General features: G+C 36.8%; 1 long non-coding RNA gene across 1 annotated transcript; it reads right to left on the reverse strand.

Annotated features, from left to right (window-relative positions):
- Positions 1-3,547: 3,547 nt before the first annotated feature.
- Positions 3,548-11,842, reverse strand: LOC115920059. The gene is made up of 2 exons (XR_004062153.1): positions 11,741-11,842; positions 3,548-3,686 (listed from the first exon to the last, which is right to left on the reverse strand). It is a non-coding gene; the product is annotated as an uncharacterized LOC115920059 (long non-coding RNA).
- Positions 11,843-13,697: the final 1,855 nt, after the last annotated feature.

Genomic DNA, 13,697 nt, shown 5'->3' on the forward strand with positions numbered 1-13,697 from the left:
GGGGAGGGAGAGAGAGTTTAATGCCATCCCATGGCTGGCATTGCCAGGACCTGCCTATAACATCATTATGTATGAGTGTACTAACATTACCAATGGGCTCTGCCTGGAGATCAGTGGTTGGCATGGCAACCCAAATTGATGTGTATCCCATTCATCGGTGTAGTCTGCTCTTCCAGACACTGGTTGGGTACTACCACGTTATTAAAATAAAAGCATCACACTTTTTTCAAGTATTTATATGTCTTGTAGAAATGTACGGTACACGTATAGACAAGATATTGCAGTTCTGGCCCAAGTTTTCCAAATTTCCCAGCAGATAAAACTTTGAATTGAATTTGTAGTTAAACCTTGACGGCATAAAACTATGTTTGGTACAAAAAAGAGATAAAAAGAAAACAATCTATAATTTCATATTTGTGATTTTGATTTTTGCTCATTCATCTCAGGTACATATAAATGGATGGAAAAAATCTACTAAAACTGATGCAAAAAGAAATTATTTCATAATTCAAATATATACCTTTGTTCTTTTAGCTTTATTTCTTCCATTACTATCTTTGAAATATGTTGGCAGTTTGTGGTGTTAAGTTTATTTTTATGCATTATCCCCCTTTTAATATACAAGAGAGGGGGAGAGAGAAGGGTACTGCAGTCTCGAATGAATTCCTTTTTAATGAAAAGGAAGGGGGAAAAAAAATCATTTCACCTTTAAGCTAGACTAGGAGTTCATATGGAAGTGTGTCAGCTGCCTTATAATAATAATATGCAGGGATCTGCTGAACCACAAGCGTTGGAAATGTTAACACAGAAATCAAAAATGAAAAAAAAAACCCTCAAACTTGATTCAAATATTGTGCATCTTACACATTATCAGGTATTAAAAGAGGTACATAAAAATAACTTGAAGGTAAAGTTTGATTACTCTTTCTTTTCTTTTTTTCTTAATTAAGCCATAAGGGAGGTTACGTACAACAAAGGGGAATTATAAACTGTTATAGTACATGTACATTAGGTTAACTAAGAAAACCATATGATTTCACTTCAAATGCATGAAAACAGAACATGACGTTTAGAAAGGTACGCGACCTTTATAAAGGTAAAGGTGGCGTTCTGTTTTCATGCATTTTGCACATGCACTTTGAGAACAAAAACAAAACAACATTAAATTTCTCATGTAAACTTAATCAAGAAAATTATACTTCCAGCTACTATTGTCTTCATATTTCAAAATATACAAAGTCATGTAGAACTCCTGACGATTCCAAAGTTTAAAACTATTATTAAACTGTAGTGTCACAGGACGATGGCCAATAACCTAATACTGTAATAGCCATGATAGAAAGATCATTTCCATGCTAATTGCTATAGGTACATGTGCATTAGGTCATTAGAAAAGTGTACATGTCATGATAACAAAAGCCTGTCAAAATATCAACCAAAGGCATTTTCAATAGCCTCATCCATCAACTATTGAAATGTACGAACATTACAAAGACGTGTTACATAATCCAAACATAAATTTCTATGGGATTTACAATAGGGCACTAAATTTTCATTAAACTTATTGTTTTAAGTCATGGAAATTATAAAAAATTATCATCTAAAGCCATGCCATTTACCATCACTAATACGAGAGTCAGTAAATTTTGATGAAATATACAAAAAGTGCATTATTAGGGCATCTTGAGCAACTTGATACATCAGCATACAGGTACATGTTTATGAGTTTGGCCCATGCGGGAGAAGTTTGTTGGCCTATAACTTGACACACCTCTGCGCAACCTCCTCTTTCTCTCTCACTAGGCCTGTCTTCATCAGCTCGAGATTGCCAAATATCCCGCTATTTGAACTATCCCGATCTCAAATTATCCAGTTAATTTGCGTCTTCATCAGCCTGAAGTTGCAATTAGCGGGATATTTGGTCGAGACAATCATCCCAAGATATCTTGGGCTAGTTTGCAATATATCCCGCTATTTGGCAAAATATTCAGCTATTTGTCCGTTGCGTCTTGACCAGCCCAAAGACTTGCACTATGCTCAAACGCTGAGCAAAATATCTCGAGCTAATTTCTCAAGCTCAAGTTTCAAGGTCAAATCTTGAGCTGATGAAGACGCAATTTGTAACTTCTGGATTATTTCCCAAAGCAGAAATAGCGGGCTATTTAGCAATCTCGAGATGATGAAGACAGGCCTTCTCTCTCTCTCTCTCCCTCTCTCTCCTCCTCACCAGACACACCTCTCTCTCTCACATAAATCATCACCTCCCTGGGAGCAGCCATACATGTAGGCGCAAATAAATAAATAAATAAAATAGCACCAAGATCTATTACAGGAATACACGGAACCTGGAAGTCAATGGAAGACAGAGACATGCAGGTATATGTATGTATGTCCATGACTAAGTATGTCATCTGCTTAAAGCGACTCTGTAACATTGCCTCAGATTCTGAAATAAAATCTGGATTAGCTCATGCTGCAATCATAATCATAAACCTTTAGGTCAGTCAGGAATCCCATGACTTTTACAAGCCAATCGCCTGTCTGATTATCAAGATATTTATGATTGGAAATAAAAAAATTGTTTTTTGAATTCCTAACAGTTTTTATAACACTCCAGTCTATTTGGGAAAATGAGTATCGTAAAACCACTCACTCAAAGATTTTTACTTTTTTGAGGCACTTCATGATAACATTGAAGTGCAATTTTGTTAGGGCTTCAAAATTACACCATACTACATACACTGATAACACGCAGGGCCATGCATCTCAAATTTATTTTAACATTGTTGAACGATGCCTTTAAAAACTGATAAAGAATCACATCAGTTGTGCAGACATCAAACTGTGAGATATAGAGAAAGACATGCCTAAAGAGATGAACACGAGGGAGATTTGAGAGAGAGAGAGAGAGAGACAAAGAAGCCCAGGAAAAGAGATTCAGTCTAGAGGATTAGAGATGCAGGGATCTAGAAAAAGAAATAAAAGAGCGGTAGAGATATAAACCTGACATAAGAAATCCATAAAAAGGGTTTCTGAGGTACTTTTGTAAAAGGAAAGAAAAAGAGAAGATTAAAGAGATAGAAACAAAAAGAGAGACAAGACTGTACACAGTACACACATGAAGGAGATACAGAGAGATGCACTGCAAGAGGCTAGAAAAAGAGACGAGAAACAGAAGGCCTGTTTTCATCAGCTCGAAATTACCAAAAAGCCCGCTATTTCTGATTTGGGAAATAATCCGGAAGTTACAAATCACCTCTTCATCTGCTCGAGACTTGACCTCAAAACTTGAAACTCAAGCTCGAGATATTTTGCTCAGCATTCACGTATAGTGCGAGTCTTCGGGCTGGTGAAAACGCACTAGACAAATAGCGGGATATTTTGCGAACTAGCCCAAGATATCTTGGGATGATTATCTCGACCAAATATCCCGCTAATTGCAGCTTTGGGCTGATGAAGACGCAAAATAACTGGATAATTTGTGATCGGGATAGTTCAAATAACGGGATATTTGGCAATCTCGAGCTGATGAGGACAGGCCTAGAGAGAGAGAGGCTTCACCAGTTCACCGTCACCATAAATCTCACCAACAAATAGACATACCTGCAGGCACTCTGCTTTCTTGCCTTTCTAACCTTTGCCAACCAGTTGTGATGGATGAGCGCGGCTTGTTGAGTTTTATGTCTCTGGGAAGAAAGAAAAGTGGTATAGGGAAGAAAAAAAACATTGGATTTGTTAGTTTTTTACTATTCACATCGAGTTCATTGAACCTGAATTTGAAGAGGAATAGCCCAGATCCCTAGCAGTTCAGCTTCTTTTTTGTCTATCTTTATTTTCCTACATTTTTTCTCTCATTTGGTTGTTGCCGTGACCCTGTGACTGTTACAAGGTACCTTGCAAATTTAGAGCCCTCTCAGTATGCAAGATACTAAATTTAGATACAAGGGGTGAAGAAGGAGTGTCGTGGCCGAGTGGTTTAAGGCGCTTGACTGGAGATGCGAAGGTCGAGGGTTCGAATCTCGACACGGCACAAATATCCTTTGGCAAGATATTAACCTGCGCTTGCTACTCTCCGCCCAGGTTTTAAATGGGTACCCAGTAGGATGCGACCGCCATTGTTGGTGAAACAGTTTTTGAGCGTCAAGTAATGCCTGGTTGGAATACTCCCCAGGGAGTGAAGATTGTGCACACAGTAATAGTATCTGTAAAGCCCTTAGAGACATCGTACTGATCGTAGATGTATTAAGCGCTATATACATGTAAAAGCAGAATATTATTAACGACACACTTTCCAATAATGTGTTATTATTTAAATTTGCATGCAAATCAGTTTCATGAAAGTTTAATTTTATGACAAAATGAAATCACAGCACTAATTTTTTTATTATACACAATAGGTTCTTGCCATGAAAATAGATGTCCTTAAAGGTATTACAAAGTTTTGGGAAATTTTGAAAAATGGGTGGATAGTGATTCTTTACAATGTTGATATATTTGGATGCCTCTGGGGATGAATTAAAAGGACTAGAAATTTTAGCCTCTAAAACACTTCTGCTTTCGAGAAAAATTGAATATAAAGATTTACTGGTGCTCCCGGTAAATTTTGAAAAATTTCAAATAGCTCCTACGGCCGTACAATGGTAGCTGCGACCATGAAAATCTCAGAATATGTAGTTGTGGTATATAATTTCCGAACGGGAATAGCTAATCGGTCGATTTTAGTCAAGAAACATTGTTTTACAGCTTAATGAATATTTGACCTTGAGAGGGAGCTATACAACATAAAGTTTTTATTATTTACAATTTCATAGCTTAAGAGTCGATTTCGACCGCGACAACGATCAGTGAATATTGTAGGATCGCATATGCTTCCAATATGTTCATTTGAACCAAATTCACGACCCCATACCAAAACTTTGTATTACCTTTAACAATAATAATTTGTATATTGCAAAAAAATTCTGGTCGGTAAGGACCACTGTTGCCTGCACAAGCTACATGTCCATGTTTGTTTGTTTGTTTGTTTGTTTTTTACCCCCTTTCCAATTCATTTATGGAATGTTTTACCACTGTCGTTTTGTGAAAGGTTACATTGGGTGATAATGGTTTCTACAACCAATGTGAATACATGGACTTTAAAAGCAGAACTTTCAACTCCTTGCTACTCAAATGCAACACCCTTCCACAATTCAAAGCTTTTCAAATATTTGTGTTTCCTGCTTTAGCAGCTAGTCTTCCGTTCACCTTTCTAGCTGAGTGTGGACATCACTTCCCCAATCACTTCCGCCACCAACCAAACCTTGGGAAGTTAGGACATTCTAGTGATTCTACCTAAGTCAAGTTCATTCCAACTTCACCGTATTAAGCTGTCTTCAATATACAGTGTACTTGCTTGCACATTAAAATATTTGTTTTTTAAAATTATATATTTAAAGTACTAATTTTGTCAAAAATGTTTGTTTTTATCTACCACAAAGTTTTCAGCCGTGATGATTATTATCTGTGGTAAGCCATTATGTATGGAAATTATTTCTTTAATTATTTGTATATGATATATGGATATACTGTATATGATGGAATTTGTTTTGAAAATAAAGAACCCTGTGGAAGGGGGAAAAAAAATATTTGTTCTTACTTTGAGAAAAAAATTATGATGCTGCGCAAAGATAAAATCTTCTGTGTACCAATAAAAAATAGTGATTCATCTGTAAATTGTTTTTATGTTTCAAGTCACGAAATAACTGAATCACAATTGCAACAACGGTAAGCTTTTGAAATATGCTGAATATTTCGTCAAAACAAATAGTTTTAGATCCACGTAACAATTCACTATTGACCTGGGCCCTGTTGCGTAAAATTTACCTTTGTTTATCAACTACCATGGCAACATCACTCTACAGGCAATCAATTCAAGGTTTCAATGAAATTTACCATTAAAGGTAAAGACCAGTATTGGAAACGCCCTAATTTCAAAAAGTGAAATGGAAGCTCTCATTACCAGTCATGTGAAAGAATGTGTTTTGACTAATACATGATGATAACAAATTTGCCGGGAAACCGCCTACTAATTCATATATTTGGTAAATTTGTTTCTCTCATGGTCTGTGAGAGATATAGGGTAGTCCCATATACATCTTTCTGTGTATAGTGCTTGTAACTTTACGAAGAATGGGCCAAATTTCTTATCATTTTGATGATTCCAGAACCTTGCAGATGCTACATGTAGATGCTAGATGATCAACCTTTTCTGATCGATTCCACAACTTTTCTTTCACAATGCAATCGCATGACCATAACTGGTCTTTACCTTTAATGGCAAAGTTACCATCGATGGTAAGTTCTATACGGCAGGGTCCTATAAGTAATCGGAAACATGAAAAAAACATGAAACAATGCATGACATACATATTTTGACCCTCTCACAACAGTGCGTCTACAAATTATCTTGTATGCCTTCTTTCCACATAAAACTAAACAAATACCCAGTACTACTATCCTTAAGTCGTGTACATTGTATTCTATTGTCACGACCATTGAAAGGTCACGCTTTTGTGCATGCTTTTTTTGCACAAATACAGGTACAGCATATGATTATGATTCATACACACGTACCTGCACAATATCTGTGGAATAGATCAGATACTGCAGGGTTCAGATACTAACGAGTCCTCACAAATTGGCTCTCCTGGCTCAAGAGAGGGCAGTTTATTTATTCAACAACCAATTGACCTTTTTTCCCTACTTGAGAAGCAATAGAGCAAGAGCCGTGATGGCTCTTCTAGTGCTGCAGTATCCACACAGACTGTGCTGTAATGCAGTGTCTGAAACATTTTACAGTTGTAGGGCCTGTTTGTCCCGATTAGTACATGTAGATTGTAGTTTCCCTTGATTATTAAATTCAGCTGATACTAAAAATGTTGAGTTCATTATAGTATAAAATAAGAGACAGTACTTGAAAATATTTGGTCTCTCGACTAAATGCAATTCCCTACAGCATTTTTCTATTCTTTTTTTCCTGGTAATAATTATAGCAATAATATGGTATTATTTCATAGCAGGTCATAGGAGGTGCACACCATTTTATTCCTTGTTTGATGTTATGTTTGATCTCATTTTTATTTGTATTTGTATTATTATATACGCATGATTTATTAAATAAAGAAAAGATTAATATTTTGTATGTTTCTTATAAGTTTTGGTTGTTAATTTTAAGTCAGACAATGGTGCGCTTAGAAACACCCATAATAAGCGCCTAATAAATGTTATGTATTATTATTATTATTTTTTACCCAGGGACAGGTTATCCATATCAGTGCTTTCTCTCTGGCTCTGCAATCATTATTACCCCAACATTCCAAGGTACAATACCACAGTGCTCCTAAAATAAAATGTGTACTTTACATGTTTGTACATGTCTATAAAAAAAACTTTTTTAAAGACGTTACTACAAACCTAACGACCTTGTGACTGTATCATGGTAAAAGCGCAACTATAGATGTCCATGTATAGCTCTGGGAAGGTACAATGGATCATGTAATGATTCATAAATCATATCATATCCAAGGGTGTATCTAAATTATTTTCTCAAAAATGGAAAAAGAAGTTTAAGAATACACTCTTAATATTTCAGCCATTTTCAGGCCATGCCAAGCTGTTAATACTAATACATGTACATTTGTACAGTAGTTGCAAGACCAAAGTTCAAATGTACATGTACAGTGTACACCCCTCAAGTAAAGAATTCCACATTTGCTACATGTACAAGTATATGGGAGAAAATAAGAAATTTTATCACCAGAAGTTGATAATGCTGATACATCAAATGTTTGCATGATTTTTTAACACATTAAATATGCTACTTAGAGTAAATAATAATCTTTTCTGTAAGATATCTGTATGTCTACTGAATATGTCTCCATTCTTTTTCCAATCTGTCAGAAAAAGTAAATCTTTCACATGTACTTCATATATCTTACACATGTACTTAGTATATCTTACAACGAATCACTGCATTTTCACTGTGGTGACGATCTTTAAGAAATTCATCCTAGGGAACTTTTTGTTGTTGATATCCTTTCCTTAATATTTTTTGGCCATGTACATCTGAAATGTACAACATCAAGTGGAATATCACGGCCGTACCATTGGCCACACCGGACATTGCATTAGTATATTCCCCCGACCCCCCCCCCCCCCCTTCCCCCACTCCAGGGTCGGAGGGACCGCAATGTTCCCAAAATCTCTGGTAAAGAGTACTTTTTATGCAACAAAGTTGAGGTACCTGTAGGGGTGCTTTCAAAGGGAGGGAACATGCTAGCTATTATTATTATTATGCATACCATATTTGCCCGCGATAAGGCCGCACCCCCAACTTTGACACTTCAAAGAGGGGAAGAAAGAAGAAGAAAAAAAGGGGAAAAAAACAAGCGGACAGGCAAATTTGGTGTCCGATATATACCCCTACCACAATGTACGGTGTAATGCGAAATTGCATGAAATAGATACAAAATGGCGACTTCTGTAACGGTCCTTACTTTTACTTTTGCAATGCTTTGGCACGAACTTAGATTAAGATCTATCGGCAGATGTTGTTTTAGGAAGTTTATTTTCGTCTTCATATCAACAATGCAAGATAAAATTGTTGGTAAGATGTGTGGAAATGTCCTGTACCATAGTGGTATAGTTATTGTAGTCCCATAAATACAAATTTGTACTGTTTTTTCATGGTTTTGACTTGCGAATTTTCTTCTTTTTTTTACTCTTTCGCCGCAAAGGCCGCTTCCCGACTTTTTGATATTTTCTCTTCCAAAAATACTGCGACCTTTACGTCGGCAAATACGGTACCCTAAATAACACTGAATAAGGGGCCGGGTATATTCCCAGCTAATGGCACAACTTACATTGAAACTCGGTATTCATAATATTCAAACTTTTTAATACTTGTTTGCACAAATATTCAAAAAGTTAAAATGGCATTCGTCCCAGGCCTATTTTCAGGAGGATTGCTGCGATCAACAACAAGTCCAAGCCATACTTATAGGATTACATGATGAGGCAAGTTAATCCAAAGTCAGACAATTTTCAACTCTCCCATTTTAAATATGATTTTCATTTTGCATTTTCATAATTACGACAACCACTGGCCTGTATTATAAGGGAGGAAGAAAGACACTTTAAAATGTTATTTCCTAAAGTAATGAAATTTAATACTCTTGCCGTTTCTAATATTTGGATTTCACAAAAATCGACTTTCTTCCAAAATAATAACAAATTTGGTTAAATTACTCAAATTCTCTTGCGACACCCCAGTTGAAAAACATTGATCTGGACAGATCACTTCAAATTTAAGTTTTGAGTGCCCATGTCCATACGGTGCCCTAAAAATGTATGCGTAAATGTGTGATTTTTTTTTTTTTTTTAATTTAAGGGTAATTCTACAGATTCTGGTCACATTAGTAAAAACTTCCAGAGTTCCAGAACATCCTAAAAATGCTTTGAAAGATGCTAAAATATACCTTCTTGAATAACCGGTCAAAGGTCAAAGGTTATAAGTAAGGCGGTGCTAGTTCACAAGTCACATAGAACTTTAGCTCCCATCCAGCGCATTCCCTTTACTTTCGACCGTTTTCAGCCTCATTTTCAAACATTAGCACTTTTTGGCCCTACAAGGGCCCTTTCTGATTGGCTATTGCTGGCTGCCATTCGCTTAACGTTATAATATATTAGTGTGAGGAGAAAGTTTACAATTTTCTGTTTGATTCGATACCAAAATCATGATATTCCAGTCAAACCTTCTATTTTGAACGATTTTTTTCACCATCCTTAAATAGTTAAATATTTTACTTAAGTTTAAGCCTTACTTATTTTTTTCTTTGGAATTCATATATTTAAGGTACAACTTTGCAAGTTGTACTGAAATGTTCGTTGATTTTTCTATTTTATGTGTGAACCTACATGTATGCAGAGTGAGCGTCAGTTATGTGTGAAGTGCGTCACATGTATAAAGCATGACATGTCAGTGTGTTCTGTAAAATTACGTATTGGCATTGTCATTGCGCTCTCTGCTAAAGTGAGCCCTCTCTCACTTAAATTCGAAACCGCTCAAGTGGATTAGCCAATGGGAGCGCGTTAACTCACTGTACAGCACTCAATGTGAAAGTTCTATGTGCAAGTGTGCCCATACTTTGGCGCTGGCAGCCTAACGGCTAGCTACCCGGGACCTTCTCATACGCCGTACATACACACTGTTAGAAAATAAGATTGCATTGTCCTGAAAAACGCCTAAATTTAGACCGAACATCTTCAATATAGACCTTGTACTAGTTTCTGCATCATGAACGTATGTTTGATCATAATTAATATTAGTACCTTTTTTAGTCATTTTAGTCGTATCTAAAATATTCTGGAAGTATATCTGGCCAGAATCTGTAGAATGAACAAAAAAAGGTTTTTTTAAAGCTCTCCAGTCTCCACACAGGCAAAGCCCTTTCCTTCTTTCATGAAATCTTCCACACACGAAAATGTACGGTAGGGTAGAGTGCCCAGTATTCGGTCAGTTAAGGGGAAATCACTAATATTTTAAATTCTTACCTCTTTTATTTTACAATCTACCCATCAAAAGAAAGGAAAATTATTCCTCTAACAGGATTTTATAGTCACTTAAAATAAAGAATGATGATAAGAAAAATATTTCCGAAAGAAGACGGAGCATTTTTCTGCCCAGAATTCGGTCGCACCGATTAGAATTCGGTCACGCGATTTGTGCGTGGTATCTCCGTTGCCAAGGAGCTAAGCGTATTTGCGCACTATTTTCACACAATCGCGCGATAAAGCACTGATTGTCAATGCATTGACCGAATACTGGACGAGCGATACCGCATGGCAAGGGTATCGTATAAATACCTCTCGCACATCGGCAAGTGCATCATTTGCAAATTCGCTGTGATGAAGCAAACACGGAAGTGATTCTCTTCACACACATACTAAATTCATTGCGACAGCACACGTAGTTGTTTCGCAATAGACTTCTACATATGGCTATGCATCTTAGCGCATGTGCTAAGAGAACGAGGAAGTGCAGAAAGTTGTGCGACACTGACCAATTTCGAGCTAAGTTGGAGATCTTTCCGGGGCCCTATATCTGATTTAATTTTGAGAGTTAAGAAAAGTTGTTCAGCTGCGTGATTTGCGCAAGTTTCACGGCTCATTAATTATTTTTTAAATTGTTACAGCTGTTGAAACGGCTATCTGACCGAATACTTGGAGTGGACCGAATACTGGGCGTGCTACCCTAGACTAAATTTAATCTGAGTAGCTCCCTCAGCTCAGTCTCAGACAAATTTAAAAACTGTTTATCATGAAAAATATCCATGCTAGTAAATAATATACCTCTATGGCTCTAGCCTACTTGACCAACATTTTTTTTCAAATTAATGTGCAAACAAGCCGCTGTAATTTCAAATGTCCGGGACTCACACACACTGTACATGTACCTGTGTACTAGACTACAGGGGTAACAATTCACATGATCAGATTCAGAGATGATTGGGGTTATCATCAGTCACAAACAGACAACCATGCACTCACACTCAGCTCAGCTCCGAGTCCGACTTATTACTCTTCTTTAAATCACATACACTGATCTCACAAACAAATCATTCTGAAAAATGCATGGTGCTTCTTAAGCAAAAGTGATTTATACATACTTGTTATGCAGAAATATAATGAAATGGTGCCTTACAAGGGGATTTCGGCTTCCGTCAGTTGTCGAAAGAAGTCAGCTGTGCTGTGTGTTTGACGATAACCAAAATGACCGACTCGTTATGATAGCCTGGCTATGAAGCGAAATAAATTATTTTTCTTGAAGGAAAATAGCGAATAAAACATTTAGTATAAATAATCTGATTTGATATCTAGGTCTGCTGCATATTTTAGATTTTGTTTTCACTATTTTGCTTTTTTTAATTAAATCTGTATAGGGTCTATTTTGCCTAATATACGCCATTACTGACTCCGGCATCAGGTAATGTTGCTTGGAATCAGACTATTATACCTGGAGAAAACAAAGCATGATTGTTATGCAAATACAAACGAAATATCCAGGGTGGTTGTTGTTGACTAGTCCGTCTCAATTATTGGGGATGTCTATCTTCAGCAAGGGGGCTTGGATCACGCTTTATTATTGAAGGCGCCCGCGTCTTGCTTGCACACAGCTATCGAGCATCATCTTCTGAAGATAACACTTCAGCAGCAATACAGGGGCCTAGGGCCCCTCCCCAGGCCCCCAGCACCCCCCCCCCCCCCTCGTCAACCGCATCAAACTTTTCTATCTGCAATCTTTATATTTGTAAAACTTTGATTGTTGTTGTTGTTGTTGTTGCTGTCGTTTCACTTCAAAGACATTTTCGATACAAACAAATGTGGGCTAAATGGGCACGAACTGACCACCCCTCCCCATTTGCACTGATAACTAAACCCTCACAATTAATGAAGGCCGGCCAGCGAAATTGTCGGTCTCGATCGAGGGCTGCAAGCCTGCAACCTTCCGAACTTTATCTATAGGTCAGCCATTTATGTTTGTGTATCCATCGTGAACTTCAAAAACTTCAAGGATGAGGCTAAATGGGTTCATAATCGTGAATACAAAATGACTACTAATGAAGTTGCACATACTTAGCTCCTTTATTGAATTTTCAAAATAGAAATATATCTTTTCTGTAGGTATATTTTAAATGTATACTTTTTTTTTTTTAAGGACTCTATATCAAACCTATTAGAAAAATCATATTCCCCGCCTTTGAAGAAAGAAAGAGATGTCGTTTTTTTTGTTGTCACCGTTTGGTTTACTTAGTTAGTAATTACCATCGGATCGGCTTGAGAGACATAATTTTTGAAGGCATTGACGTGAAAACTAACTCAAGGATCTCGCTATTTCTTGGAAGATAGAAACTGCATCAAACAAGTACTGTTTCTAAAAAAAAAAGCCTAGTCAATGTCATAAAATAATACTTGTCAATTTGTGTTTCTAATTTTTGACAACGGGGGGGGGGGGTACTTATATTTGCCATAAATGTGTGACAAATAACGCTTTGTTATGCAGCGAGGAAACGATATTAAAGGGGGACGAACTGATATTGAAATCGGTGGATTGAAAGCAAGCAAATGTTTTGAGACTTGAGACATGTCGTATCAAGTATTGAAAGTTTATTGTGCACTCATCATTCACCCACATCTGCTAATAATCTTAGGATATGACTACTGGTATATACTGGTATTCTGATGATATCTTCGTTTACTTGGATTCTTAGAATAGGGACGTCTAACTATATAACTGTTACTATAATGTTATTTGGGATTTTTTTTTTTATCTGGAGATAATGGACGTAAAGAATATAGTGGTGCTCCGACAGTTCCTCTGGCGACAAAAAGAAATATTGCTTCGAGCTTTCTGGTCCTATAGTATAGATGTTGGGTTGGGTTAAGGGCTGAAATTGGTATTGAGTTTAAGGCTCGGTTTTAAGTAGTTAAGTCACTTTAAAAGCGTATAGTTATGTATGACCCTATAGCTTGTTCGAGAGTTAAAGCTTTGATAATTGGTAAATTTTGTAGGAAATTAACGATCGGCGGCATAATTTTATCGCCGGACTCCGATGTCGTACAACCTTGGAGAGGTAAATACATCCGCTGACTCCATTACC

The sequence above is a fragment of the Strongylocentrotus purpuratus genome, unplaced genomic scaffold, assembly GCF_000002235.5.
Source record: "Strongylocentrotus purpuratus isolate Spur 01 unplaced genomic scaffold, Spur_5.0 spur5_scaffold_7, whole genome shotgun sequence".
NCBI classification, from domain to species: Eukaryota; Metazoa; Echinodermata; class Echinoidea; order Camarodonta; family Strongylocentrotidae; genus Strongylocentrotus; species Strongylocentrotus purpuratus.